Genomic DNA, 26,608 nt, shown 5'->3' on the forward strand with positions numbered 1-26,608 from the left:
TTAAGCTGCATCTTGCCTGTAAAACAATTTTGGGCATATTAGCAGTGTGTGGTACTCATTCTATTAGGCCATCTATACCAAGCTCCACCAGCTTTAAAATTAATAATAATTTTTGCTGCATCTTGCCAGTAAAAAATTTTTGGGCATATTAGCAGTGTGTGGTACTCATTCTATTAGGCCATCTATACTAAGCTCCACCAGCTTTCAAATTACTAATAATTTTTAGCTGCATCTTGCCTGTAAAATAATTTTGGGCATCTTAGCAGTGTGTGGTACTTATTCTATTAGGCCATCTATACCAAGCTCCACCAGCTTTGAAATTAATAATAATTTTTAGCTGCATCTTGCCTGAAAAAAATTTTTGGGCATATTAGCAGTGTGTGGTACTTATTCTATTAGGCCATCTATACCAAGCTCCACCAGCTTTGAAATTAATAATAATTTTTAGCTGCATCTTGCCTGTAAAATAATTTTGGGTATATTAGCAGTGTATGGTACTCATTCTATTAGGCCATCTATACTAAGCTCCACCAGCTTTGAAATTAATAATAATTTTTAGCTGCATCTAGCCCGGAAAATAATTTTTCTTCCCAATAGTGGTAGCAATAGAAATATGGGGCGCGCTTGGCTAACAAAAATATACGCTTCATAACAGAAAACACCAGCCTAGCGCACTGCATTAATAAGATGGCATCATCGTTTCTCCCAGTGCTAGGCCTACTACACTGGCTAGCATTCCTGTGCCTAAAGACAATGTATGGGTCCGCGCTAGCCACAATGCTGAGGGGTCTAAAGCTGCTGCTAACACTTTATCACAATTCAATTGGCAGATTTTCACAGAGCTCCTGCCCAATGCCCACCCATCGGGCAACAGTTGCCCACCCACCCTATGGGATCTAGTGGCGAATAGTTGATGCCATTAATCAGAGCGTCAGTTGCCCTGTCGATGTGGAAATCTTATGGTAAGGCATGGGAAGAGTGGACACGACTAGTAGCAGGCAGACGGGTTGACCAATGTGAACATTGTCATCAGACAATCCATAAAAGTGTGGAAAAGGGGTCAGCCAAGTCAGGAGTGTAGATGTCCCGTCCCGTGTCACTAAAACTGATTTCTCACATCACATCCCTAACACCATTAACATGACACTCACAATTTGAAGCAACACTACTGTCTACTGCATTTGCGATCGCCTTCTTCGGGGCGCTATGCATAAGCAAATTAGTCCCTCAATCCAAAATTACCACCAGTGGAGGCTTATTACACCAGGACGTAGTCATAGCCAATAATGCAATACGTCTACGCATACGCCAATCGAAAACGGTTCCAGCGGGCAGGGGCACTTGGGTACTTCTACAACCCACAAACGGTACACTGAGTCAGGTAACAATAGTAAAAACATATATAACCATCAGATCACAAAGTAATTTCTTCCTATCACACATTGATGGAATGCCATTATCAAGATACCAGTTCCATGCTATATTTAATAAATGCATAACATCGGCAGGGAACCACCCCAAAGATTACGGGACACACTCATTCCGCATAGGCGCGGCCATGGAAGCAGCAAGAGCAGGACTGTCATAAATGGATGTTCAGAGGATAGGGAGATGGCGATCCACGTGTTTGGCGAGATACATAAGACCGGACTTGTTATCCTAACGTGGTTTGTTTCTTTTACAGGTGATGCTAAGCATACGGTGTGGGTGATAGGCCACTCGTATATATATTGGGCAGAAAAAAGGGCGAAAGTCCGCCCAGGCTGGAGGAAATTAGCGTTTCATAACACATATTTCAACTGGAGAGGTATTAGAGGCCTGCTATGGCCACAGGTACTAATGGAGGTAATCAAGGTAGGGAGAGAGGCAAGAGGTCCGGTCATCTTAGTTATACAGGCTGGGGGAAATGACCTAGGTCATCACAAGAGCGCATAACTAATGGCAATAATGAAACTAGACACTGAGTGCTTTAGAGAATTTCTCACAAAACTAACTATAGTATGGTCAGAGATTGTGCCGATAGCGGTATGGCAAGGTGCGCGAGACATCACGGCCATCGAACGGACAAGGCGGGTAATAAATATTCGGATGGCAAAATTTAGAAGAGACAGAGGCGGTGTAGTGATACAACACCGACAACTGGAAGGAGATAAAGCAGGCCTCATAAGGCCCGACAGTGTTCACTTAATGGATATTGGACTGGACATATTCCTTTCAGGACTCCAGGACGGAGTGGAACAAGCGTTAAGAGTGATGGATGGGGGTCAGAGTCCTGCATACGAGTACACAGGATCCTCCGTGGCCTGGAAATAGAAAGGACATGTTGGAGAGTTACACTTGTTGGCCAATTTGCCGGTGTAGAGACCCAGGGCATGCAGCAACAAGCTGAATTATTTTAGAAATAAAATGCCTTTCTAATGGAATGAGTATAAAGAGTTAATAAAGCTGTGACCGATCCTCACCCATTCAGTTGTAAGAGTTACATTATTGTATTGTCAAGGAAAGGGGGGCGGTAGGGGGGCTGAGCGTCTGGGTTTGGTTGGAGTTCCCCACAGTCTGCCTAGGCTAGATGCATTTTAAAATTCTTATTAGATACACAGGCGGTGCAGCTTTCTTCGCAGCTGGGCTACTACGCCCAAAGTATTGCCTAGGCTAGATGCAGTTAAAAATTCTACGCTGACTAGCAGACACTGAAGCTTTGGAGCAGACCTCTGAGTAAACAGCTCTTCAGACTCAACCATCTGTGTTACTCCAAGCCATAGTGTATGTAGATTCTTACAGTTAAAAGGGGGGGGGAGTGACCCAACCCACCTGAAATTGACGATGCCAACGTCACGGAAAACACAGCAAGGGGACTCCAAAAAAAGTCTCAATTTTTTCCAAAAATTGTGGCACAGACACCACTTGAGTGGCATCAATTGCCCCAGAGTTGCTTAAAACGGTTGGTGAGGTGATTTTACCAAATACTCAAGCTTTTAGTCTCCCCAGGATGACACAGGGGTAGAAAAGTCCTTGCGGATCCATGATTTGTTCATCTTTATGAACGTGAGTCTGTCTACATTCTCAGTGGACAGCCGCGTGCGCTTATCTGTCAGCACACCACAAGCAGCGCTGAACACACGTTCAGAGAGAACGCTGGCTGCAGGGCATGACAAGATCTCCAAGGCGTGAGTGGTGAGCTCCGGACATTTTTCCAGATTTAAATCCCAAAATGAACAAGGGTCCAATGACACAGTCATGGCTTCGATGTTCACTTGGAGATACTCCTGTACCATCCTCTCTAGGCGTTGGCTATGTGTCAGACTTCTTGTCTCCTGTGGCCTTGCAAAGGATGGTCTAAAAAAGTGGTGAAACGATTCCACAAAATTGCTGTTACCAGCAGATACTGTGTTACTGTTACGGTTGGAGTGATGAAGACTCGACAGTCCCACGGTTTGCAAGTTAGGACTGTGAGATTCACTACGTGAACCACTGGTGTTTTGTGGAAAAGCACATGTAAGATTCTGCAACAGCCTCTGCTGATACTCATGCATGCGTGAATCCCTTTCTATGGCAGGAATTATTTTGGCAAATTTACTTTTGTACTGGGGATCTAAGAGTGTGGCAACCCAGTAGTCGGGATTACTTCGAATTCTGACAATCCAAGGGTCATGTTGCAGATAGTGCAGCAAGAAGGCACTCATGTGTCTTGCGCATCCAGGAGGACCAAGTCCTTGTTGTGTTGGTAGCGAGGTAAGAATCATGCTTCCTTCCTCTGCCATCTACCCCCAACCTCGCACAACAGAAATGTGATCAAGGTCTCCCTCATCTGATGAGTCTTCCATGCCCATTGCCAGTTCGTCCTCCACTTCTTCCTCGGCTCCTGCACCTTCCTCAACAGTTTGGCTGCTACCATGCGCCCTGTTTAATCCCTCTCCCCCACCCTCCCATTCCTGCCGCCTTGGTGCTGCCGACCGTTTGGACCTTGGAGATGTCATCCCTTCCACATACGACTCCTTTTCTACTTCCTCCACCTCCTCTTGTCCCACCACCTGACTCTGAATTCTGTTTAACGTGTGCTCCAGCATGTAAATCACCAGAATAGTCATGCTGATAATGGCATCGTCGTCAGCACTAAACATCTTCGTCGCCATTTCAAAACTGTGCAGAAGGGTGTGTGGCACCCCTGAGGGTTCAGTCGCCACAGAGGTACTGCATCTCACCCAGAGGTGTCGTATCTCACCCTCAGGTAAGGAAGGAGTATAGCTCGGGACCCTAACACCTGCATCCAACGCATACCCGCAGTGGGGGTAGGGCGAGATTGCTCCTAAGGGAGAGCACAGTCCCAGGTCCCTAGCTGGGGTCCTATGTAGTGGGTGTGGGTGGAGAAAGCAGCTTATTGGAGCACATGACAGGGAGAGTATAAATAGGAAGCCATCTTAGAAAGAGCAAGCCAGTCAGAGGAGGAGAATTTACAGGAGCAGAGGCTCTGAATGAGCTCTGCTCCGGAGGCAGGCCTAGCCTGGGAGGCCCAGGACTAAAGGAGAGAATAGAGGAGTGGGAGCAGGAAGGCTCCAGGAACCAAAGGGGCCCTAGGGGTATGGGCCATGCAGAAGGCCACCCGTACGCCCGCTGCTACCAGTAGGTAGAGGGGTCAGGCCAGATAAGGGGAACCGGTCCCTCAACTAGTGGAGAAATAGCAAGGCTCAACTAGAAACTGGAGGCTGCAGCATTTCATGTACTGCAGGCCAAAGTCCACACCAGTCTAACTAAGAAGGTAGCCACATAGGAAACAGGGGACGGAAGACACGTCGCCTGCCAATGCTCAAGGATACCGGATAGAAGTGTCACTCGGTGTGAGGTGCAGGGAGAAGGCCAGAGAAAGGACACACAGAAGGGGGTCCTGCTAAGTTCTCCGGAGCTATCTGGGGGTGGACTGAGCCCCTCCCTGAGTACGCACAGCACGACGGGGGAGATTGCTCTGGTACCTGTAATCTGGACTGCAACAACTGTAAGTAAAGATTTTGAGACTGCATCACACGGACTCTGTGTTCATTACTGACTCCCTGCACTACAACCACCATCATCCACCCACACTGCCCTGAAGCTACACTCTTCCTGTGTGAAGTAATAATACCATTTCTGCAAAACCACCAGCTTCAGAGCACTGTTCCTCAGTGGCGGCCCCTTTGGCCGCACTCCACAGGTGGCGTAGTCGGACAATATAAAACCCATATATACAAATTACCCTTGGATTGACCGCCCTGGGTCACAGACCGGGTCACCACCACATTGACTACAACCCCCAGGGTCTACCGGCCCGGCTCTGGGTACCCCACGGCCCATGGGGCGCATCAACTTTATAGGTCCCTGATCTGAGACCACTACTGCAGCGTGATTTGCCCCACCTCTGGATATCGTTGGCCCCGGCTATACGTCAGAACGTATTGCACCAGGGATTGTCGGTGCTGCCACAGTCGCTGCAACATGTGCAGAGTGGAATTCCACTGTGTCGGCACATCGCATTTCAGCCGGTGAACTGGCAGGCCCAACGACTTCTGTAGAGATGCAAGTCGTTGAGCTGCGGGATGCGAACGGCGGTAGTGAGCACACAGCGAGCGTTCCCTCTGCAGAAGGCCATCTAGTCTGGGATAGTGGGCTAACAATTGCTGGACAACCAGGTTCAACACGTGAGCCATACAAGGCACTTGTGTGACATTGCCCGGTGAAGGGCCGCACCCAGGTTTGCAGCATTGTCGCACACGGCCTTCCCAGGTTGCAGGTCCAGTGGAGACAACCATTCATGAAATTGGGTCTGAAGAGCTGACCACAACTCCTCAACTGTGTGACTCACATTTCCCAGACATTTCAAAGTAAACACCACCTGATGCCGTTGAGCCCTGCTGCCAGCATAGTAAGGAGGTGTGCAGGATTCCATCTGTGCAGTTAGAAAGCGGGTGGCATTACCAGACAGGCTTTGGGTGCAGGTGGAGGACCGAGAGGAGGTTGAGGAGGCAGAAGCAGTGGAGGAACTTCTACATAAAGAGGATTGACGCACAACTCGTGGGGACGGCAAGACTTGGACAGCAGCCCCTTGTCCTGCTGTCACCATAGTTACCCAGTGCCCAGTCAGCGATATGTAACGCCCCTGTCCATGCCTACTCGTCCAAGTGTCTGTGGTGAAATGCACCCTGTCACACACAGAGTTTCTCAGAGAAGCGGTGATGTTGTGTGTGACATGCTGGTGTAGCGCAGGCACACCTTTCTTTGAGACGTAGTGCCGACTGGGCATCTGGTACTGGGGCACTGCGACGGACATAAGGTCTCCAAAATCCTCTGTGTTCATCAGGCGGAAAGGCAGCATTTCTGTAGCCAACAGCTTGCAGATGGTGAAATTCAACCTCTTAGCTTTCTCATGGCTAGGAGGAAATGGTCTTTTACTTGTTCACATCAGAGGGACCGAGGGCTGGCTGTTCTGCTTAGACGGGGTTGAGTAGGGTGTCCCCGGCAAACTGCTGGTCTGTGAGGAAGATGCAGGCGGAAAAGTTAGGTTGCCTTGATCCAAAGGTGGTGCTATCGATGTCGGAGAGCGCTCAACACCAGCTGGTGTTTCCACTTCCAAATGAAATGATGACCTGCCAATCACACTGGCTGTTGCGGGTAAAGAGGTGGCAGGTCTGCGTCCAAAAACATGTGTGACTGCTGTCCCCCCAGTCACAGAGGATGAAGAGGCCGCGGATGCACAAGATGGGGCAGACGGTGGTTGGCCCGGCCCGCTAGGCCGCATTGCAGCACCGTGAGCTTCCCACTGCAACTTATGCTTCATATCCATGTGACGGTTCATGCATGAAGTACTCAAACTATGGATTTTTTGGCCTCTACTTTGCTTTTGGTGGCAAATATTACAGATAACACGAGTTGGGTCATTCTTATCGATCTGAAAAAATGCCCAGGCTATGCAAAGCTTATAGCCCATGCGACCTGAAGAGCCACCACGACTTATGGTCAGAGGCAGAGTTGTGGTTGAGAATGCAGTTGTTGACGTGCTTCCAGTACACCGTCTCTGTCCAGGAAGGCGCAACCTAACCTCGTCATCAATAGCATCTGTGACGCCCTGCTGCGCTTGGTATCACAGATCCTAGAAGAGTGCATTGATGGAATCCTCCACAAGAGGACCCCATAAACATTCACACATCTCCACCTTCCACCTCAGACCAGCAGAGGGAGCTCGTTAGGGATATAAATAGGGAAGGTGGAGCTAGGCAGTTCAGTTCCTCTGAAGAGTTCCTGCAGTAGAGAAGCCTAAGAGAGGTCAGTCTGCAGTGGATCTCTATGACCCAGTAAGGCATAACCGGAATCCCTGGAGAACTACAAGTCCCAGGATCGCTAAGGTGCTGATACGTAACAGAGCCAGGAGACGCTTAGGGCTGGGAGCGTGAACTCCAAGACAAGGCCCTACCACAAGGTCAGCCAGCGCAGAGCAGAGACAAAGTTAGGCCTAGCTCCAGGCAGGTCAGAAACTTACTACGCAGAGGCAAGAAACAGGAGGCCATACGCGCGCTCATTGGGAAGGATCCTGATATGCACCCTTCACCCTACAGTGCTCCGGGATGTGCCTGAATTTCCACCAGTTAAAGGTACTGAAGTGACTACCGTGTCCGTTCCCATTCTTGCTCTGACCCAGCTGGGTCTCGCCTGTCCTGCATTCCCCCTGCATACACTGCCCTGAGGCCTAGCTCCACCTGTGGGGAGCTATACCATCGAGCTGCCTTATCACCGGCCTCAGTGGACTGCTTCAGCGCTGGTGCTTCTCACCAGATACCACAGGTGGGGTCACGAACTCTTATAAAATGAACAATTATCCACCCTTTTAAAGAGTGACCCCAGGGTACGGGCCCGGGAGCAGACCACCGCGACATCCCAAAGGCCAAGCAAAGGCCCGGGTACCGAGTCATCCCCATCCCCTGGGCTAGTCACATCCTCCTCCACCTCCTCTGCTGACCTCATCGACTGGCTGACTGTGGGTTGACAGTAAGTGGGATCTCTAACCTCGTCATCATCACCCTGTGTGTTCTCATACCTGTCGTCCTCAGATCCAACCTCTTCCTGCCCTGACCGAAAAGTCAAGTTGTCGCTCCAATCAGGTATTTGAGTCTCATCATCGTCTTCATCATTGTCTCCACCAACAGGAGTTACAGTTTGGGTCTACATTATGCTCAGAACCTTCTTCATCTGGTCCTGGATCCGACTCATAAAGATTCTGGGTATCAGTGCAGATCATTTCCTCGTCTGGATTAACAGAAGCTCTGGAGCAGACCTCCGTTTCCCAGGCTATAGTATGAGTAAACAGCCATGCAGACTCAACCATCTGTGTTACCCCATACTCAGACGGGCAGCTGGAGACTTGGGAGCTTTGAGGAAGCAAGTGCGATTGGGGTGACACCTCTGAGGACTGGAGTATTTGTAATGTTGAAGTTGAGGTGGAGGAGAGCCCACTTCAAGGAGCACTTGATATCCGTTGAAGCACCTGCTGTTTTTGTGCCTCATCTGGAATTTGTACCTATGGGCGTGTCCGTAAGAAAGGGATCGTATCACATTGTTGACGAAAAGAAGTAGACATCTTAGTTTGGCTGGAAGATGGTATTTCTTCTGCAGATGTTACTCCCCCCCACCGCGGGGGGGCTCGACCCACCAGCGGACAGGCACCAGTATTGGGAGAGGGGGGCTGGCGCAAACTCGGCGACACGGAGGTCGCACGGGCTGGAACGGACTGGCCATGTCGGCTTCGCACTCCAGCGTAGTCCCTAAGCCCGCTCGCGCCCGTAACCTCAAAGGGATGAGCAAGCGGCTTTTCTTCTCAGGGCTGTTTCTCGCCCAGCAGGAACGTGGGGGAGCTCCGGTCGGCCTTCCACTGTACTCCGTTACCTCCCTCGCCCTCTTTCCTTCTTCCGTTCTCCATCTAACCCCTCAGCTATGTGGTGTCCGCTCTCTCTCCAGCTCTCTCCTTCTCACAGGTGGACTACCGCGTGTATTCACACTGTGGTGAATCTTTTGGGCCCAGGCATAAGAAGTTGTTGAGGTAATGGATAATATGTGCCCCCTTAGAAATGTCCATTACAACCCACTCGAGGAAGCAACTAAACGCCTCAAATAGTGAGCAGGATCTGTAGCACCCCATGGGCAAACAGCGATCTATATAGTATGCTCCTTCCCAGAAGCAGCCCAATAGGTGGACACTATTCGGAGGCACAGGTAGTAAGTAACTGGAACGCCGCATCAATGTCTGTTTTGGCCATTAGGGTGACCCTTCCCAACTTCTTGATCCGCCTGATTGCCTTGTCAAAGGATGTACAGTATATACTACTGTACTTGGTTCCGCGTCGATGTTGTCGTTTACAGACCTGCCCCTTGGATATGACAAATGGTGGATTAGTCCGAATGTATTGGGTTCCGTTTTTGGCACAACTCACAACGGGGATACCACTACGTCTTGTAAGGAAAGTGTTCTGAATGGAACCGCCATTCTACCTAAAGATATTTCTTTTTTTAATTTTCTTGTCACGACGTCTGGGTGTTGGTAGGCTGATTTTAGATTTTTACTCCAGCCTTTCTTGATTTTAGAAGGGCATGACATGCCTATATCTGTGTCTCCCCCTCCTTTTACTCCTCCACCTCTTTTCTCTTCGCATGACTATATGTACTTGTCACTTTCCATGTGTTAGTTGTGTCTTCTGAGCAGTTTGTCAGCTTTTGGACGCCTTTGAAGTGTTTTCTATGTGTTTTCTATGTGTTTCCATGTGTTTTTGTTTGCCTGCCATTGGTTTTAATGGTGTTCGAAGGTGTTCGGCGAACAGTTCGACGAACAGTTCGGCGAACATACGGGTGTTCGACGAACCGAACCGAACTCGAACACTACGGGGGTGGCTCAACACTAATAATCAGCAGATTCGGTTTTCAGTACTATCTCTATGCTGATGACACCCAATTATACACCTCTTCTCCGTACATCACCCCTGCATTATTACAAAAGACCAGTGATTGTCTTTCCTCTGTCTCTAACATTATGTCCCCCCTCTATCTAAAACTGAATCTGTCAAAAACTGAACTACTCATATTTCCTCCCTCCACTAGCCTACCTATGCCCAATATTGCCATTTCCGTTTGTGGTTCTACCATTACTCCTCAGCAACAAGCCCGCTGTCTTGGGGTCATATTTGATTCAGATCTTTCCTTCACTTCTCACATCAAATCACTTGTCATCTACACCTCAAAAACATGTCAAGAATCAGAAATTTTCTTAAGATTGACTAGGCAAAAACTCTTACTGTGGCTCTTATTCATTCTCTTCTGGACTATTGCAACTCTTTACTAATCGGTCTCCCTCTTACTAAACTTTCCTCTCTCCAATCCATCCTGAACGCAGCAGCCAGGATCATATTCCTCACCAACCACTACACCAATACCTCTTCCCCGTGCCAGTCATTGCACTGGTTGCCCATCCAATACAGAGTTCAATATAAACTTATCACTCTTACCCATAAAGCGCTCCATGATTCAGTACCTCCCTACATCTCCTCCCTCATCTCAGTCTACCACCCTACCCATGCCCTTTGTTCTGCCAATGACTTAAAACTAAAATCCACCATAATCCTAATTTCCCACTCCTGTCTCCAAGATTCACGTGCTGCGCCAATTCTTTGGAATGCACTACCCAAGACAGTTCGATTAATTCCCAATACCCACAGTTTTAAACATGCCCTAAAAACCCATCTTTTTAGACTGGCCTATCGCCTCACCACTCTTGTCTAACTGTCCTAGTTTTGCCCATAGTAAAAATTTTCTTCAAATTCATGTTCATACCATCCATGCAGTTAATATCCTCTGTCTGGACTGTACATATACTGGCTGACGACCAGTTCATGTATTGATAGGTACATACCCGATTTAGTGTATTATGGCTGTATTATACAACATATGTACATGTTATCTTGTGTCTCCCCTATTTCCTCATAGACTGTAAGCTTGTGAGCAGGGCCCTCACTCCTTTTGATATGAGATATGCTTATTCTGTAACGTCTGTATTGTCTGTATAAGTCCCTCCTAAAATTGTAAAGTGTTGCAGAATATGTTAATGCTATAAAACTAAAAATTATTATTAATTATTCTCCTATATCTGCCAAGTCGATAAATTATCTAGACTTCCCTTTGATAGAAGATGAATTGTTTATGCTTGAATTTTGGAACATGATTTCAAATTTGCCCTTTGATGCCTCCACTGGTTGTTTACTCAGGTCGTGCTTGCTCATGTATTCTATCTAACAATATCAATATCTAAGCACTGGACAGTCCCTTTTAGATCATTGATTAGTACATGTGGCTATTGATGAGAACATGCCAATTATAAACCTTCTGATGAGAATAACAGCTGGGTGTCCACCCTAATTTCATGTGTGATACTGTTAGCTGAGAAGTTGCTTCTGAGCCTACCTTGCATGAAACTATCAGCTGACCTGTTGTATGCCTTAGATACACCATCAATATCCAAATATTGTACCTTTAAAGCGCTATTTTCATCTTATACATTGATTGCACAGCCACAGGATAGACTATAAATGTATAGTAAATGCTGTCCCACATCTATTTATTTACCTCCGTATAAAGCACCATTAATTTCCACAGTGCTTTACAGACATCATCATCACTGTCCTCATTGAGGCTCACAATCTAAGTTCCCTATCTGTATGTCTTTGGAGTGTGGGAGGAGACTGAAGTACCCGGTGGGAAACCCATGCAAACTCCTTGGAAATGTTTTTCTTGGTGGGATTTGAACCCAGGACCCCAGATGCCATCTATCACAAGAACAGGGTTTTGTGATGTGCACTGGTCAGTGAGGAGGTGGATAGAATTCCAATAGAGATTAATAGGAATTCCAGCCAGCTCTATGCTGACAGAGGGTCATACAGTATACAGTGGGGAAAATAAGTATTTGATACGCTACTGATTTTTCAAGTTATCCCACCTACAAACAATGGAAAGGTCTATAATTTTTATCATAGGGACACTTCAGCTGTGAGAGACAGAATCTAAAAATAAAAAGCAGAAAATCACATTGTATGACTTTTAAATAATTAAATAGCATTTTTGAAATAAGTATTTAATCACCCACCAACCAGCAAGAATTCTGTCTCTCACAGACCTGTTAGTTTTTCTTTAAGATGCCCTCCTACTCTGCACTCATCACCTGTATTAATTACACCTGTTTGAACTTGTTACCTGTATAAAATATATCTGTCCAGTGTGCACACACTCAATCGATCACACTCCATCCTCTATACCTTGGCCAAGACCATCATACAGGAATAAATCAACAGAACCACCATTAGTACAGGAATACATCACCAGAAGCACCATCAGCACAGGAATACTGTACCAGAACCACCATTAGTGCAGGAATACAGTACAAGAACCACCACCAGTACATGAATACAACACTGGAACTTCCATCACACATGTACGTGGATGGATCTTTCTCATCAATCAATTTTTGAATTGCAATTCATCCTTTGCTATTAATCTTCTCGAACGTAGCTGTAGACTTCATTATGTTGGTCGTATCATCCAAACTACCCATAATAAAACAAGCACAGACATAATATAACAAGGGGGGTATTGCACAAAGAAAAATGAAATCAGCTCACCCATTCATTGAAGACTGATAATATCCCACGCACGGAACTGGCAGTGCTGCAAGGTAAATATAGGAAAAGGAGAAATCTAGCGTGGAGAAATCTTCATAAAAAATATTTGTATTGGATAATATTAAAAAGCTTGGATATAGCTTGAGATACAGAGACAAAAATAGTTATAAAAATCAGTCTAAGGTGCTTAGAACAGATGCGTTTCAGAATTACATTCCTTATTCATGTGCAAGTCGGCATTTTATGTCATATCCCTTTTGCACACATGGCCAAACATAGCCAATTCCAAATGTTGAAAACAAAGACAAACATTCAATATAAAAATAAATAATAAAAAATATACATAATACAACAAGAATCGCAATGACAGGAATGACAAAATTAATTACTCGTAATTCTTGAATGTCATAGAATGCCGAGTTGTGCCTGTGAATACTAATAAACCATGAAAAATTTGGGGTGCACTACTATTAGTGATATAATTGGAATGACTAGTAGATGAACTATATATTATATATTTTATACCCAAATTTTGCATGTTTTTAAATTAAATTGTATGTAACTGTGATGTCATTTGTGGCTTATACAAAGGTCAAGTGTAATCTAGTATGTCTATGTGCCTGATGAAGAGGACGGAACATCCTTGAAACACATAGCCAATAAACAGCTTTCATTACCTGAAGCTGACTTGCCGATGTGTTCTTCCTGTGCAGTGCCTGGATGATACTGCTTTGTGTAGTCTTGGTTTCCAAATTGCTTTCACTACCTAAATGAAAAAACCCTATGTTTGGTATCTGCGTTATTCTACTGACCTGGAGAAATATTTTGACAAGTCAGTTTTACTGTAAAGTTAACATCGCAAATAAAAACCTCAAAAAACCGTTGCAGAACTGCGCTTTTTTTCTCTGTCGCCACACTTGTAATTCTTTTCACGCTTTATATAACATCACATGATAAAATGAATGGTGTCATTCAACAGTACAACTAGTCCTGCAAAAAACAAGCCCACATACATCTATGTGGTTGGAACAAAAAAAAAAAGCTGGAAGAAGCATTTGGAATAAGTGAAGAAAAAAAATAAAGTGCAAAAACTGAAAATCGCCCAGTCGGGAAGGAGTTGAAATACAAAATACACATATTTGATATCATTACATTTGTAAAAGTCCAATCTATCAAAATATAAAATTAACAAACCCAATCAGTAAATGGTGTAGTGAGAAAAAAAAATTCACAATTGCGTTTTTCAGCTGTCCAAACATGGAAAAAAATGCAACAAGAAGCGATTAAAACCTCATATCTACCACAAAATGGTATCAACAAAAATGTCAATTCAACACTACAAAAGCTGTCATAAAAAACAAGTCCTTATACTTCTCTATAGTGTAAGATGGCCATCAGACCTGTCATTGAGGGGAGATATGTATCGCTGAGGATGGTAACTTCAGTGATGTAAAACCAGAAAAACATGCTCCAGCACAAGTAGTGCTGAGAAGGTTAATTTAGTGCATGAGGGCTGGTTTTTATGAGCAGTCATAAGAGAAGTAAGGGGGATTGGCTGCTCACATATCTCCACCCCAGGGTGTGTATATAAAATGGAGACCAAGTGTCTCATTCAGTGTCTGTGACTGGAGGTGTGGAGATCTCCAGAGTGTTTGTGCAAAAAGACACTGATCGTGAGCGGGCAAACATGCCATATTGTATGGACTGTTTATTTTCTGTTTTATTACACTGTGCCGGACAAGGCTTTCTTTTGTTTACTTCTGAAAGTGCGGTTTATGCGTTGGACATTTATAACAAAACAGTATCCTGTGTCTACCTCTAACTCGGCTGAGTGAGTACCAAACCCTACAACTGGTGGAGAATGCGAGCACAAATCCCAAGGGGCAGTGTGACTGCTACAGTAAACCGTTTATGTCCTGGGTGAAGGCCGCCAGCAAGCCAGGGACATCCGGCAGCATGGAGGAGCTGATTAAGCATCTGGTGCAGGCTAACCTCCAGCAGCACCAGCAGCAGTGGCAACAGCAGCAGCAGATGCAACAAATACAGCACAAGCAGCAGATGGAGCTAAAGGCCGAGGTGATCCGTGGCAAAGCAACTACCCCACCCCCTACTCCAGATGATGACTCTCACATGAGAAAGACGGTAAGGAGAGCATTGCAAAAGATTACCCTGGGTGATGACGTCGAGGCATTCCTGACTGTATTTGAAAGGGTGGCAGAACGGGAGAAATTGCCTCCGGAGCAGTGGGTGAAGGTGCTGGCACAATATTTAACAGGGGAGCCTTAGAAGGCCTATTATGACCTGGCCTTGCAGGATGCAAAGGAGTATGCCAAATTGAAAAATTAGATTTTGGTGCCCTTGTGAGTGACTCTGACTGTCAAGGCGCAACAGGTGCACCACTGAGCCTATTGCAATGACAACCCTCCCCGGTCCCAGATGTTCGACCTCCTACAAACTGGTCCAAAAGTGGTTGCAGCCTGAATCTTCATCCCCAGCACAAATGGTTGAGAAAGTTGTCATGGACAGTGTAAAGATCCGGGGTTGTGGGTTTTAATAATCACCTAGGCAGATTAACGATGCAACAATATTTTATTGATCACAGCCATGGTAATAAGCAATTCCAGGTAAATGGACAAAAACAGTTCTCTCAGTCCTCAAATTCCCAATCTGGGTTCAGTAGTTCCACTGCCTTTGTATCAGGCCATACTCACTGTCTCCAAACTTTTGGTTGGCCCACAGATTTCGTATCTCCAGCCAGTATAGTCTGTAGCCACAGTCCATGATCCTCTTCCTTCAATCCTTCCACACAACTCCCTAAAACATGTCTGTCCTTTCTTCCACAGGGCTCAGTCCCATCCCAGGTCAGAAGTGATCACACCCTCCAACTTAAACATTCACTGTTCACTAAACAATGAAGAATATTCTAGAAGCTTTCATCTGAGACTGCATGCAAGATCCCCTGTGGTGACTGCTCCACTGTGTTTACAATCTACACACACATAACGAGATTATTGGCTATTGGAACAATGGTTAGATACTCCTGAGATACAGATTAGTGGAATGCTGGACATTTTACATGTGAATCTAGTGCACATACTGACAAGTTAGCAGAACTTTATAAAACATAACAAGTAAATCACTAATAAAACACTATAATAATATTAACAAAAATGGTGGTCTGTTGCTGGAAAAGTATCATAGTCTTTATAAAGTATGTAGCTCCTCACAGACAGGTTCATACACTACCTTCCGAGGTCGGTGCAATCATGGGTTGCCCAGGGAGATTCCCGTAATACCGATGACTTGTAGGGGTTGGTGGAAAGGTAGCAGGTAGTTGAGAGTTCGTTGGGGAAGCAAGGGGTCATAGCGTTTCCATACTGGGGTTCACAAAAGGGGGTGAACACCCAAAAGAGGGGAACTAGAGCTACATCTGGGGGGCATCCTAGAGCCCAGGAGGGGTCTGAGTTGCTGCCAAAGGTCCCGTCCCATAATATATTATGTTAGAGATGTCTCGCCCCAGGTCACATAGCCCCATTACAACAGAACCAATGTGTTAGAACTCTCCTGTTAGGTTTTTTCTATTTTGGTCACGTGACCTGCTGCCTATTTATTCCAGCTCCGCCCTTTTGGCTTTGCTGGACTTCAGTGTTATTTGACTCTCTATCTAGCCAGGTGCTTTTGTACCTATCTCTCTAGTTCGTTTGGTCCTTTGGACGTCTAAATACTTTTTGTCTGTTTGTCTTTTTGCTCCGCTACAACATCTGCTAGGAGGTGTCCAATTTTGTCCCAGTCCTTAGTTCTTTTAGGGACCCCTCCCTTTTGTCTATAGGTCTGAGTTCAGACTAGCTGAGGACGAAGGCGGGTCTGTTCACAAGGAACAGGTCGCCCGCTGCAACATAGGGAATCAGCTTAGTCTTATTGTAGGGACAGATTCCCTTTCTTTCCTTAGTTCTTGTAGCAGATCATAATAGTAAGTCCAGCCCAAAACTAAACATGGAAAGAAATCCTGGGATCAGTATGGTGTCTGTTCAAGAGTTGGCTCAACGCCTGCAGGGATTGTCTCTAGAGGTGGCCGATCTTCCGCAACACGTGAGTAGCTGTCCTGGAGTGCATTTTGTGGAACCAAAGGTAGGACTGCCTGATATTTTTGAAGGTAACCAACAAGATTTTTTTTCCTTTAAAAATGCTTGTTTATTATATTTTCGTTTGAGACCCAGGACCTCTGGGAATGAATTACAGCGCATGGGGTTTATCATGTCACTTTTCCGCAAGGAACCACAGGGGTGGGCCTTTTCTCTCCAACCTAATGATCTGTGTTTTAGTTCAGTGGAGGATTTTTTTTCTGCTATGGGGTTATTGTATGATGATCCTGATCGGGTCTCATCTGCTGAGACAGAACTGAGACGTTTGAAGCAGTGGTCAGGTGATGTTGAAAATTATTGTACACACTTCAGAAGGTGGTCTTCAGAAGTGAAATGGAGTGATTCGGCGTTAAAATGTTCGTTTCTTGCCGGTCAAAGTGAAAGGGTTAAAGATATGCTGATTGCATTTCCTGCACCTGTGACATTGCAAGAGGCCATGCAATTAGCTATATGTGTGGACAGGAGACTGTGTGCCAGGTTAAATGATGAGAAAATTCCTGCAATGGCAGCTCCTAGTCCTCAGAGGGTCTGCTCGGATGGCGGAGAACCGATGGAGGTTGGGTCGATGTCACTCCGCTCTCAGGAAAGAGACTGCAGGTTTTCCAAGGGATTGTGTTTTTACTGTGGTAAATCTGACCATTTAATTAAGAACTGTGAGCTTCGTTTAAGCAAAGAAAAAAAAAATGTCAGTTACGTCCGTATTGCTTGTTTGAATTCTAAGGGAGTATTTCTTTTAGGGAGTACCCTATTTCAGGAAGATTTGATTGAATTTCAGGTATTTGTGGATTGTGGTTCAACACTTAATGTGATTGATAAGGAGTTTTTGGAAAAACTTAAATTGGAATCCAAACCTTTGTCATCACCTATTTCTGTGATTGCTATTGACAACACTCCTTTGAAATGTATTACTCACATGGTTGCTGAATTTCCCCTCACTATCAATCGTATTCACCAGGGAAATTTGGATTTGGTGGTATTAAATAATTTACCTTCTCCAGTAGTTTTAGGTTTGCCTTGGTTAAAACTGCACAATCCTTTACTGGACTGGTCTACTAATGAGATTAAGTCATGGAGTCCTAAGTGCTATGATAAGTGTTGTAACGGTCGCATTGCGGCTGTGGAAAAAGGAGAATTACCTGTACCTATTCTGGATTTTTGGAAAGTTTTTTCAGAGGAGGAGTCGCAAGTTTTACCTCCTCATAGGGACTATGATTGCACGCTTGAGTTTGTTCCTGGAGCTACTCTTCCCAAGAGTCGCTTATTTAATCTGACTGTCCCTGAGAGAAAGGCCTTGGAGGAATACATACAAACAAGCTTGGCTGCTGGTCACATTAGACCTTCTAAGTCACCTGTGGCTGTTGGATTTTTTTTTGTAAAAAAAAAGGAAGGTGGTTTACGTCCATGTCTGGACTTTCGCGAAATTAATAAAATTACTGTACGCAATTCCTACCCATAGCTGTTAATTCCTGACTTGTTTAACCAGTTAGTGGGGGCCAAGTGGTTCTCTAAAATTGATCTCCGGGGGGCATACAATTTGTTACGAATAAAGGAAGGGGATGAATGGAAAACGGCTTTTAACACTCCGGTAGGTCATTTTGAGAATCTGGTGATGCTTTTTGGTCTTACCAATGCACCCACGTTTTTTCAGAACCTTATTAATGACATCCTGAGACCTTTGATTGGTAAGAATGTGGTTGTGTATTTGGATGACATTTTGATTTATTCACCAGATCTGGAGTCTCATTGGCAGAGCGTACATGAGATTTTGCAGTTATTAAGTGACAATTCACTTTTTACTAAGCTGGAGAAATGTGAGTTCGCTGTGCAGAGAATTAGTTTTTTGGGCTACATTATCTTCAGCGAGGGCTTTGAGATGGACCCGGTGAAGGTTCAGGCTGTGCTGGAATGGCCTAGGCCTATTGGTTTGAAATCGATACAGAGATTTTTGGGCTTCGCCAATTATTACAGAAAATTCATTATGAATTTTTCTATATTTGTTAAGCCACTGACCGATCTCACCAGGAACGGTGCGAATACTGTCCAGTGGACTACTGAGGCCATTGAAGCTTTTGTGTATCTCAAGGAGAGGTTCAGTTCTGCCCCTATCCTTATGCAGCCTGAAGAGACCAAGCCTTTTTTGGTCGAGGTTGATGCTTCTTCGGTGGGGGTCGGTGCGGTTTTGTCTCAGGAGAATAAGGATGGAGTACATCCCTGTGCTTTTTTTTCGAAAAAATTTTCAGAAACCGAACTTAATTACGATGTTGGTAATCAGGAATTGCTGGCTATTAAACTCGCGTTTGAACATTGGCAGCATTTCTTGGAAGGTGCTAAATTTCCGGTTCAGGTTTTCACTGATCATAAAAATTTGATTTATCTGGATGCTGCCAAGCGCTTGAATGCCCGTCAGGCTAGGTGGGCACTTTTTTTTTCTCGGTTTTATTTTTCTGTTACTTACATCCCTGGTACCAAGAATGTTAAAGCCGATGCTTTATCTCGCAGTTTTTCTCCCATGGTTGGTACCGAGGAGGAGGAGAGCATTTTACAGGAAGGAGTTGTGGCAGCAGCATTGGACTCCGTTTTGGAAGATGGGATTCTGAAAGCCCAGGGGGATGACCCATCTAACACTCCCCATGGGAGGTTGTTTGTGCCTAGAACCTTTAGGAAAGATTTGTTTGTGGAATATCATGAGTCTCGGTTGGCAGGTCATCCAGGAATTTCTGAGACTAAGAGACTTATAGGTCGCAGTTTTTGGTGGCCTGGGTGGCAGAAGGGTGCGTCAATGTACGGTGTGTGCTAGGTCAAAGGATTCGCATACCACTGCTGTGGGGTGGCTTTGCCCTCTGAAGGTTCCTAGTGCACCTTGGACGAATCTCTCTATGGATTTTATTACTGACCTTCCTGTGTCCGAGGGTTTCACTGTCATCTGGGTGGTCGTACACTGTTTTAGTAAGATGTGTCATTTGGTTCCATTCATTAAGTTGCCCTGCACCAAGACACTCGCTAAGGCGTTTGTTAAGGAGATTGTCAAGCTCCATGGCGTTCCCATGGATATTGTTTCTGATAGAGGACCTCAGTTTGTGGCTCGCTTTTGACGTGCTTTTTGTGACAGGTTGGGAGTTCATTTATCATTTTCGTCTTGTTATCATCCTGAGTCTAATGGACAGACTGAAAGATAGAACCAGGATGTTGAACAGTTTTTGCGTTGTTTTGTGGCGGACAATCAAGAGATGTGGTCTGAGCTTCTGCCTCTTGCAGAATTTGCTCTTAGCAATCATACATCCTCCTCTGCTGGGTGTTCTCCTTTTTTTTGTTGCACTGGGAGACATCTGTCTTTTGGTTCGTTCTCCAAATTGGGGTCGGCGGTGGCGGAGGAGGAGAATTTTTCCGGTGATTTGGAGAGAGTTTGGACTAATGTACGTTGTAACCTGCAAGAGGCTAGCAAGAAGTCCAAGAAGTATTTTGACAGGAAACGTAAAGAGGTTTTGTTTACTGTGGATGACATGGTTTGTTGTCCTCGAAGAACTTGCAGTTGAGGATTCCCTCTAAAAAACTGGGTCCTAAGTTTGTGGGTCCATTTAAAGTGCTTCAGGTTGTTAACCCATCTGCTGTCAGGTTGGATGTCCCTACTTCCTGGAAGATTAATTCTGTGTTTCATGTTTCCTTGTTGAAAAAGGCTGACGTTTCTAATAGGGACGCCACTGTCACAGTTCCTCCTTTGGTGGAAGACGGTGAATATGAAATTTCTCGTATTTTGAATTCAAGATGGCATAGAGGGATATTACAGTATCTTGTCTCCTGGAAGGGTTTCGGTCCCGAAGACAACTCCTGGGTTAGGACGGATGATGTCTCTGCTCCTAGGCTTGTTAAAGCTTTCCACAGGAGGTTTCCTTATAAGCTTGGGCCTGGAGGATCCGGAGGATCCTCATGGAAGAGGGGGTACTGTTAGAACCCTCCTGTTTGTTTTTGCTCTCTTGTGTTTTGCGGTCACGTGACCAGCTGCCTTCTGGCTTTGCTGGACTTCAGTGTTATTTGCCTGTCTCTCTAGCCAGGTGCTTCGGTGCCTATATCTGTCTTCCAAATCTGTGTTCCAAATTATTATGCAAATAATATTTTCTCAGATTTTCCCAAATTACCTATATGAATTGCAGTCATTGTAATTTTCCAGTCAAATAACTATTAGAGTACAATTGAAAGGTTTTTGTACAAACTGCCTATGATAACAGAATATTTTCTATAAAAATAAAACACTCAAACCGCACTCAAAATGCATGTTCCAAATTATTATGCACAGCAGAGTTTTCAACCTTTTCATTTTAATAAAGAACAAAAAAATGGTCATTTTTGAAATTATAAGCATTAGCAGGTTATTACAAACTGAAATCAAACAGTTTTCAACTCAAAACTTTATTCTAGGTGATGTTACATTTGCACATAGGACTCCTTGTTCGAAAGGAGCTTCTGAACTCTCTCGTCCATTGAATTTGTCAGGTTTTGGATGGTTTCTGCTTGAATTGTTTTGCATGAGGACAGAATACCCTCACAGAGCTGTTGCTTAGATGTGAACTGCCTCCCGCCATCATAGACACTCCTTTTGATGATGCTCCAGAGGTTCTCAATGGGGTTGAGGTCAGGGGAGCATGGGAGCCACACCATAAGTTTGTCCCCTTTTATGCCCATAGCAGCCAGAGGTGCAGATGTGTTATATGCAGCAGGAGACGGTGCATTATCATGCATGAAAATGATCTTGCTGCGGATTGCACGGTTCTTCTTCTTGAACCATGGCAGGAAGTGCTGTTTGAGAAACTCAACATACATTATGGAGTTCATCTTTACTCCTTCAGGGATCCTAAAGGGGCCGACAAGCTCTCTCCCCATGATTCCAGCTCAAAACATTACTCCACCTCCTTGTTGGCGCCGTAGCCGTGTTTGTGTGGGGTGTCCATCAACCAGCCATCCTCCACTCCATCCATCTGGACCATCGAGCGTTGCACGGCACTCATTGGTGAACAAAACAGTTTTGAAGTCAGTCTTCATGTATTGTTTGGCCCACTGGAGCCGTTTCTGCTTGTGTGCAATGGATAGAGGAGGTCGACAGGATGGCTTACGCACAGCTGCAAACCTCTGAAGGACCCTGCATCTTGTTGTTCGGGGGACGTTGGAGGCACCAGCAGCTTCAAAAACTTGTCAGCTGCTATGATAAGGCTTTTTTGCCACTGCTCTTTTAACCTGACGTAATTGCCTGTAGGAAAGAGTCCTCAATTTTCCCTTATCAGCACGCACACGTGTGTACTGTGAATCAGCTACATACTTCTTGATTGTGCGATGATCACGATGAAGTATCTTGGCAATGTTGATTGTAGTCATGCCTTGACCTCAACACTCCACAATTTGTTGCTTCTCAGCAGCCGAAACATCCTTTTTCTTTCCCATTTTGGCAGAAAATGTAGGCTGCTTAATAATGTGGAACAGCCTTCTTAAGTAGTCTTGCCTTTCATTGGATACACCTGCCAAACTAATTAGCACAGGTGTCTGCAATTGATTACAGTGATATAAAGAGCCCTGACACACATCACCATCAATGAGTTTAACTGTCAAAATAAAAAATTCTTACCTTATCCCTCCTAAATACTTTTTGCATAATAATTTGGAACACAGTGTAGTTTGCTTGGTCCTCTGGGACCTCTAGTACTTTTTGTCAGTTTGTCTTTTTGCACTGCAACAACTTCTGTTAGGAGGTGTCCCATTTTTATCCCAGTCCTTAGTTCTTTTAGGGACCCCTCCCTTTAATCTATAGGTCTCCGTTCAGACTAGCCGAGGACGAAGGCGGGTCTGTTCACAAGGAACAGGCTGCCCGCTACATCGTAGGGATTCAGCTTAGTCTTACTGTAGGGACAGCTTTTCCTATTCTTTCCTTAGTTTATGTTGCAGATCATAACACTACCTGTCATTGAGATCCCATTCGAGCGCATCGCAATGGATCTAGTGGGACCCTGGGTCAAGTCTGCCAGAGGACACCAGTACATACAGGTGGTACTGGACTATGCTCTGCGGTATCCGGAGGCCGTGCCCCTACGAAACTCCTCCTCCAAGTGTATAGCCTGGGAGTTGGTCCATATCTTTTCCAGGATGCGGTTGCCTAAAGAGATTCTAACTGACCAAGGGACTCCGTTTACGTCAAAGATGATGAGGGAGTTGTGCAAGATCCTGCAAAACACACAACTCAGGACCTCAGTTTTCCACCTGCAGACAGATGGCTTGGTGAAGCGGTTCAATAAAACCTTGAAGGCCATGTTGAAGAAAGTCTTAGAGAAAGATGGCCAGGACTGGTACTGCCTACTGCTGTACCTTCTGTTCTTCATCAGAGAAATCCCACAGGCCTCTTCTGGATTCTCCCCTTTCTAGCTGTTGTTTGGCCGACACCCCCGTGGACTCCTGGACGTAGCAAAGGAGACCTGGGAGGCTGAGTCTACACCCTACAGGAGTGTAATCAAACATGAGGCAGAGATGGAAGAGAGGATTGCAGAAGTAATGCCCATTGTGAAAGAACATCTCCTCAAAGTGCAAAAGGCACAGTCGAGAGTGTACAATAGGTTGGAGAGGGTGAGACTCTTCAACCCTGGAGATTGGGTACAGGTGCTGGTAACTACAGTAGAGAGCAAATTCCTGGCTAAGTGGCAGGGTTCCTATGAAGTAGTGGAAAAGGTTGGCAATGTCAATTATAAAATTCACCAACCAGGGAGGAGAAAGCCCTACCAGGTGTACCATGTCTACCTGATTAAGCCATGGCGAGATAGGGAGCCCATGGACGCTCCGTGTTTGGTGGCGAAGTCGGAAGCTGATGTAGAAGAGGTCAAGGTGGCTGAGTCACTGTCACGTGCCCAAAAGCAAAAGTGCCAAGAGTTGCTGCAGCAGAATAGGGACCTGTTCTCCGAACTACCAGGTTGTACCCAGATCATAGAGCATGAGGTCCTTACAGAGCCTCATGTCCGGGTAAACCTGAAGCCGTAGTGGATTTCTGAAGCCCGTCGAAAGAAGTAAAGCGAATGCTAAGTCTGGGAGTCATTGAAGAATCCAAGAGTGGCTGGTCCAGTCCCATAGTCCAAGTGCCGAAACCAGATGGAGAATGGCGGTTTTGCAACGACTATAGGAAACTGAATGAGGTCTCTAAGTTTGATTCATACCCAATGCCCAGGGTAGATTAACTAATTGAAAGACTAGGGCCTGGCCAGGTACATTACCAAACTTGACCTCACGAAAGGGTATTGGCAAATTCCTATGGCCTAAGATTGCCAAGGAGAAGACCACCTTTTCAACTCCAGATGGGTGTTTTCAGTACACCAAGATGCCGTATGGGTTGCAGGGAGCTCCAACTACCTTACAGAGAGCCATGGATCGGATCCTAGCCCCCACAAGAAGTATACAGCGGCCTACCTGGATGATATCATGATCTACAGTCAGGATTGGGAAAGCCATCTGAGTAAAGTCCAGACAATATTCGATGCTCTGCGGAAGGCAGGGTTTTCAATCAATCTGAAGAAATGTGCCATGGACATGGAGGAAGCCAAGTTTTGGGCTATGTCCTAGGCAGAGGCGTGATTAAGCCCCAAATAAATAAAATTGACGTGATCCAGGGTTGGCCACAACCTCCTTCAAAAAAGCAGGTCAAAGCTTTCCTGGGCATCGCGGGCTACTACCGCCGGTTCATCCTCAACTTCGCCATGGTAGCCGCCCCTTTGACAGACCTCCTTAAAGGGACAAAGTCGTTTATGGCTAAGTGGTCTCCAGAAGCGGAGACGGCTTTCCAGGAACTAAAGCAGGCTCTGTGTAAACAGCCAGTGCTGGTGGCTCCAGATTTCTCAAAAGAGTTTGTGGTCCAGACGGACCCATCAGATGTCAGACTGGTTGCTGTCCTGTCACAACAGGTGAATGGGGAGGAGCACCCCATAATGTATTTAAGCCGGAAGCTGATATCCTGTGAGAAAAATTACTCCATAGTGGAGAAAGAGTGTTTGGCCATCAAGTGGGCCTTGGACACCCTAATTTACTACCTCTTAGGCAGGAAATTCAGACTGGTATCACACCATGCCCTACTAAGATGGATGAGCGAGAAAAAGGGGAACAATGCTCAAGTGACCAGGTGGTTCCTAGCCCTTCAGGATTTTAGCTTCCTTGTAGAGCATAGGCCCAGAAAACTGCATGCAAATGCTGACGCATTGTATAGGGTCCAAAGTTTATTAGCGCAAGGTGCCAAGCCCCCCGGCTTTGGACAGAGGGGGGATATGTAAGATGGCCACCGGACATGTCCTTGAGGGGAGATATGTATCGCTGAGAATGGTAACTTCAGTGATGTAAAACCAGAAAAACATGCTCCAGCACAAGTAGTGCTGAGAGGGTTAATTAAGTGCATCAGGGCTGGTTTTTACGAGCAGTCATAACAGATGGGGGGATTGGCTGCTCACATATCCCCACACCAGGGCATGTGTATAAAATGGAGACCAAGTGTCTCATTCAGTGTCTGTGGCTGGAGATGTGGAGACCTCCAGAGTCTTTGTGCAAAAAGACACTGACCGTGAGCAGGCGAACACGCCATATTGTATGGACTGTTTATTTTCCGTTTTATTACACTGTGCCGGACAAGGCTTTCTTTTGTTTATTTCTGAAAGTGCGGATTATGCAGGCATAATAAACCTCCACTGGACATTTTTAAAGAAAAAGTATCTTGTGTCTGCCTCTAACGCGGCTGAGTGAGTAGCAAAGCCTACAAGAGAAAAATTAAACAATTGTTGCTTTCAGAAAAAGAGGAGGAAAAAACAAAAGAGCAAAAAACAAAAATTAAAACTGAAAATGTTGGGAAGGAGTTAATGATTATAGTCCAGGTGGGTTGTTATTTAATGTTTGAAATCCTCCCCAATATTAATATGTATTTATGTTGGAGATTTGGTACCATGTAATGTTTTAATATAAGAATTGTTCAAAATGTCTCTGCAGTAGAAACTTGTACTGTCGTCTAGCGCCAATGTGCGCCACAGTATTCTCCTCTAGGTGCACCTATTCATTTAATAATTTAAAGTGGTTGTCCAGTACTTGGACTATTGCTTCTCAATTCCTATGTTTCCCCCCAGTAAAATAATAACAGATATACTCACTTCCGCTGCCAGCACTGTTCCAGTGGTGTCAGCACTGGTTCTCATTGTTATGTCATGCAATCCCTGCAGCCAGTCAGAGCTGACCTCAATCTCCTACTGATGTCTGATTTGTCTAAAGGAGAGGAGAGTGAAGCCAGCTCAAGACATCATGTACAGGGGCAGGATATATCACAAAAGAGGAGTATATAAGTCACAATATAAAAAAAATAATTTATCCCTTACCAGTATTGACTTAAGATAAAATAGAATAAAAAAAATAATAATAACCTTGAACCAGAAGGTGGAGGTCCAAGTAAAGGAGAAGTTTGGGGAGGAGGTGGACATGGCAGTGTAGGTAGAAGAGGCAGAGGAGGAGGTAGTTTACGCTGTTTTTGTGTTTTGTTTTTTTTTTTTTTATTTTTTTTTTTGGGGGATACTCTGAAAACAGGTTCTGTGGGGTCATTCTGCATACAGGCAGTGTAATAATCTGCTGGACACTCTCTCTATACAGGCTTTGTAATACTCTGAACTTTTTTGGGGTGCAAAGAATGTGGATAGGCAAATTACTTGATGAAGTTTCCCAATGAACAAAGGTAATTTGTTTATAATAAAGTTGATTTTAATCAATACATCTTGGAATAATTATAATTTCCACAATTGGATG

The sequence above is a fragment of the Phyllobates terribilis genome, unplaced genomic scaffold (genome assembly GCF_046119375.1).
Source record: "Phyllobates terribilis strain yellow unplaced genomic scaffold, ASM4611937v1 Scaffold_2__4_contigs__length_985480577, whole genome shotgun sequence".
NCBI classification, from domain to species: domain Eukaryota; kingdom Metazoa; phylum Chordata; class Amphibia; order Anura; family Dendrobatidae; genus Phyllobates; species Phyllobates terribilis.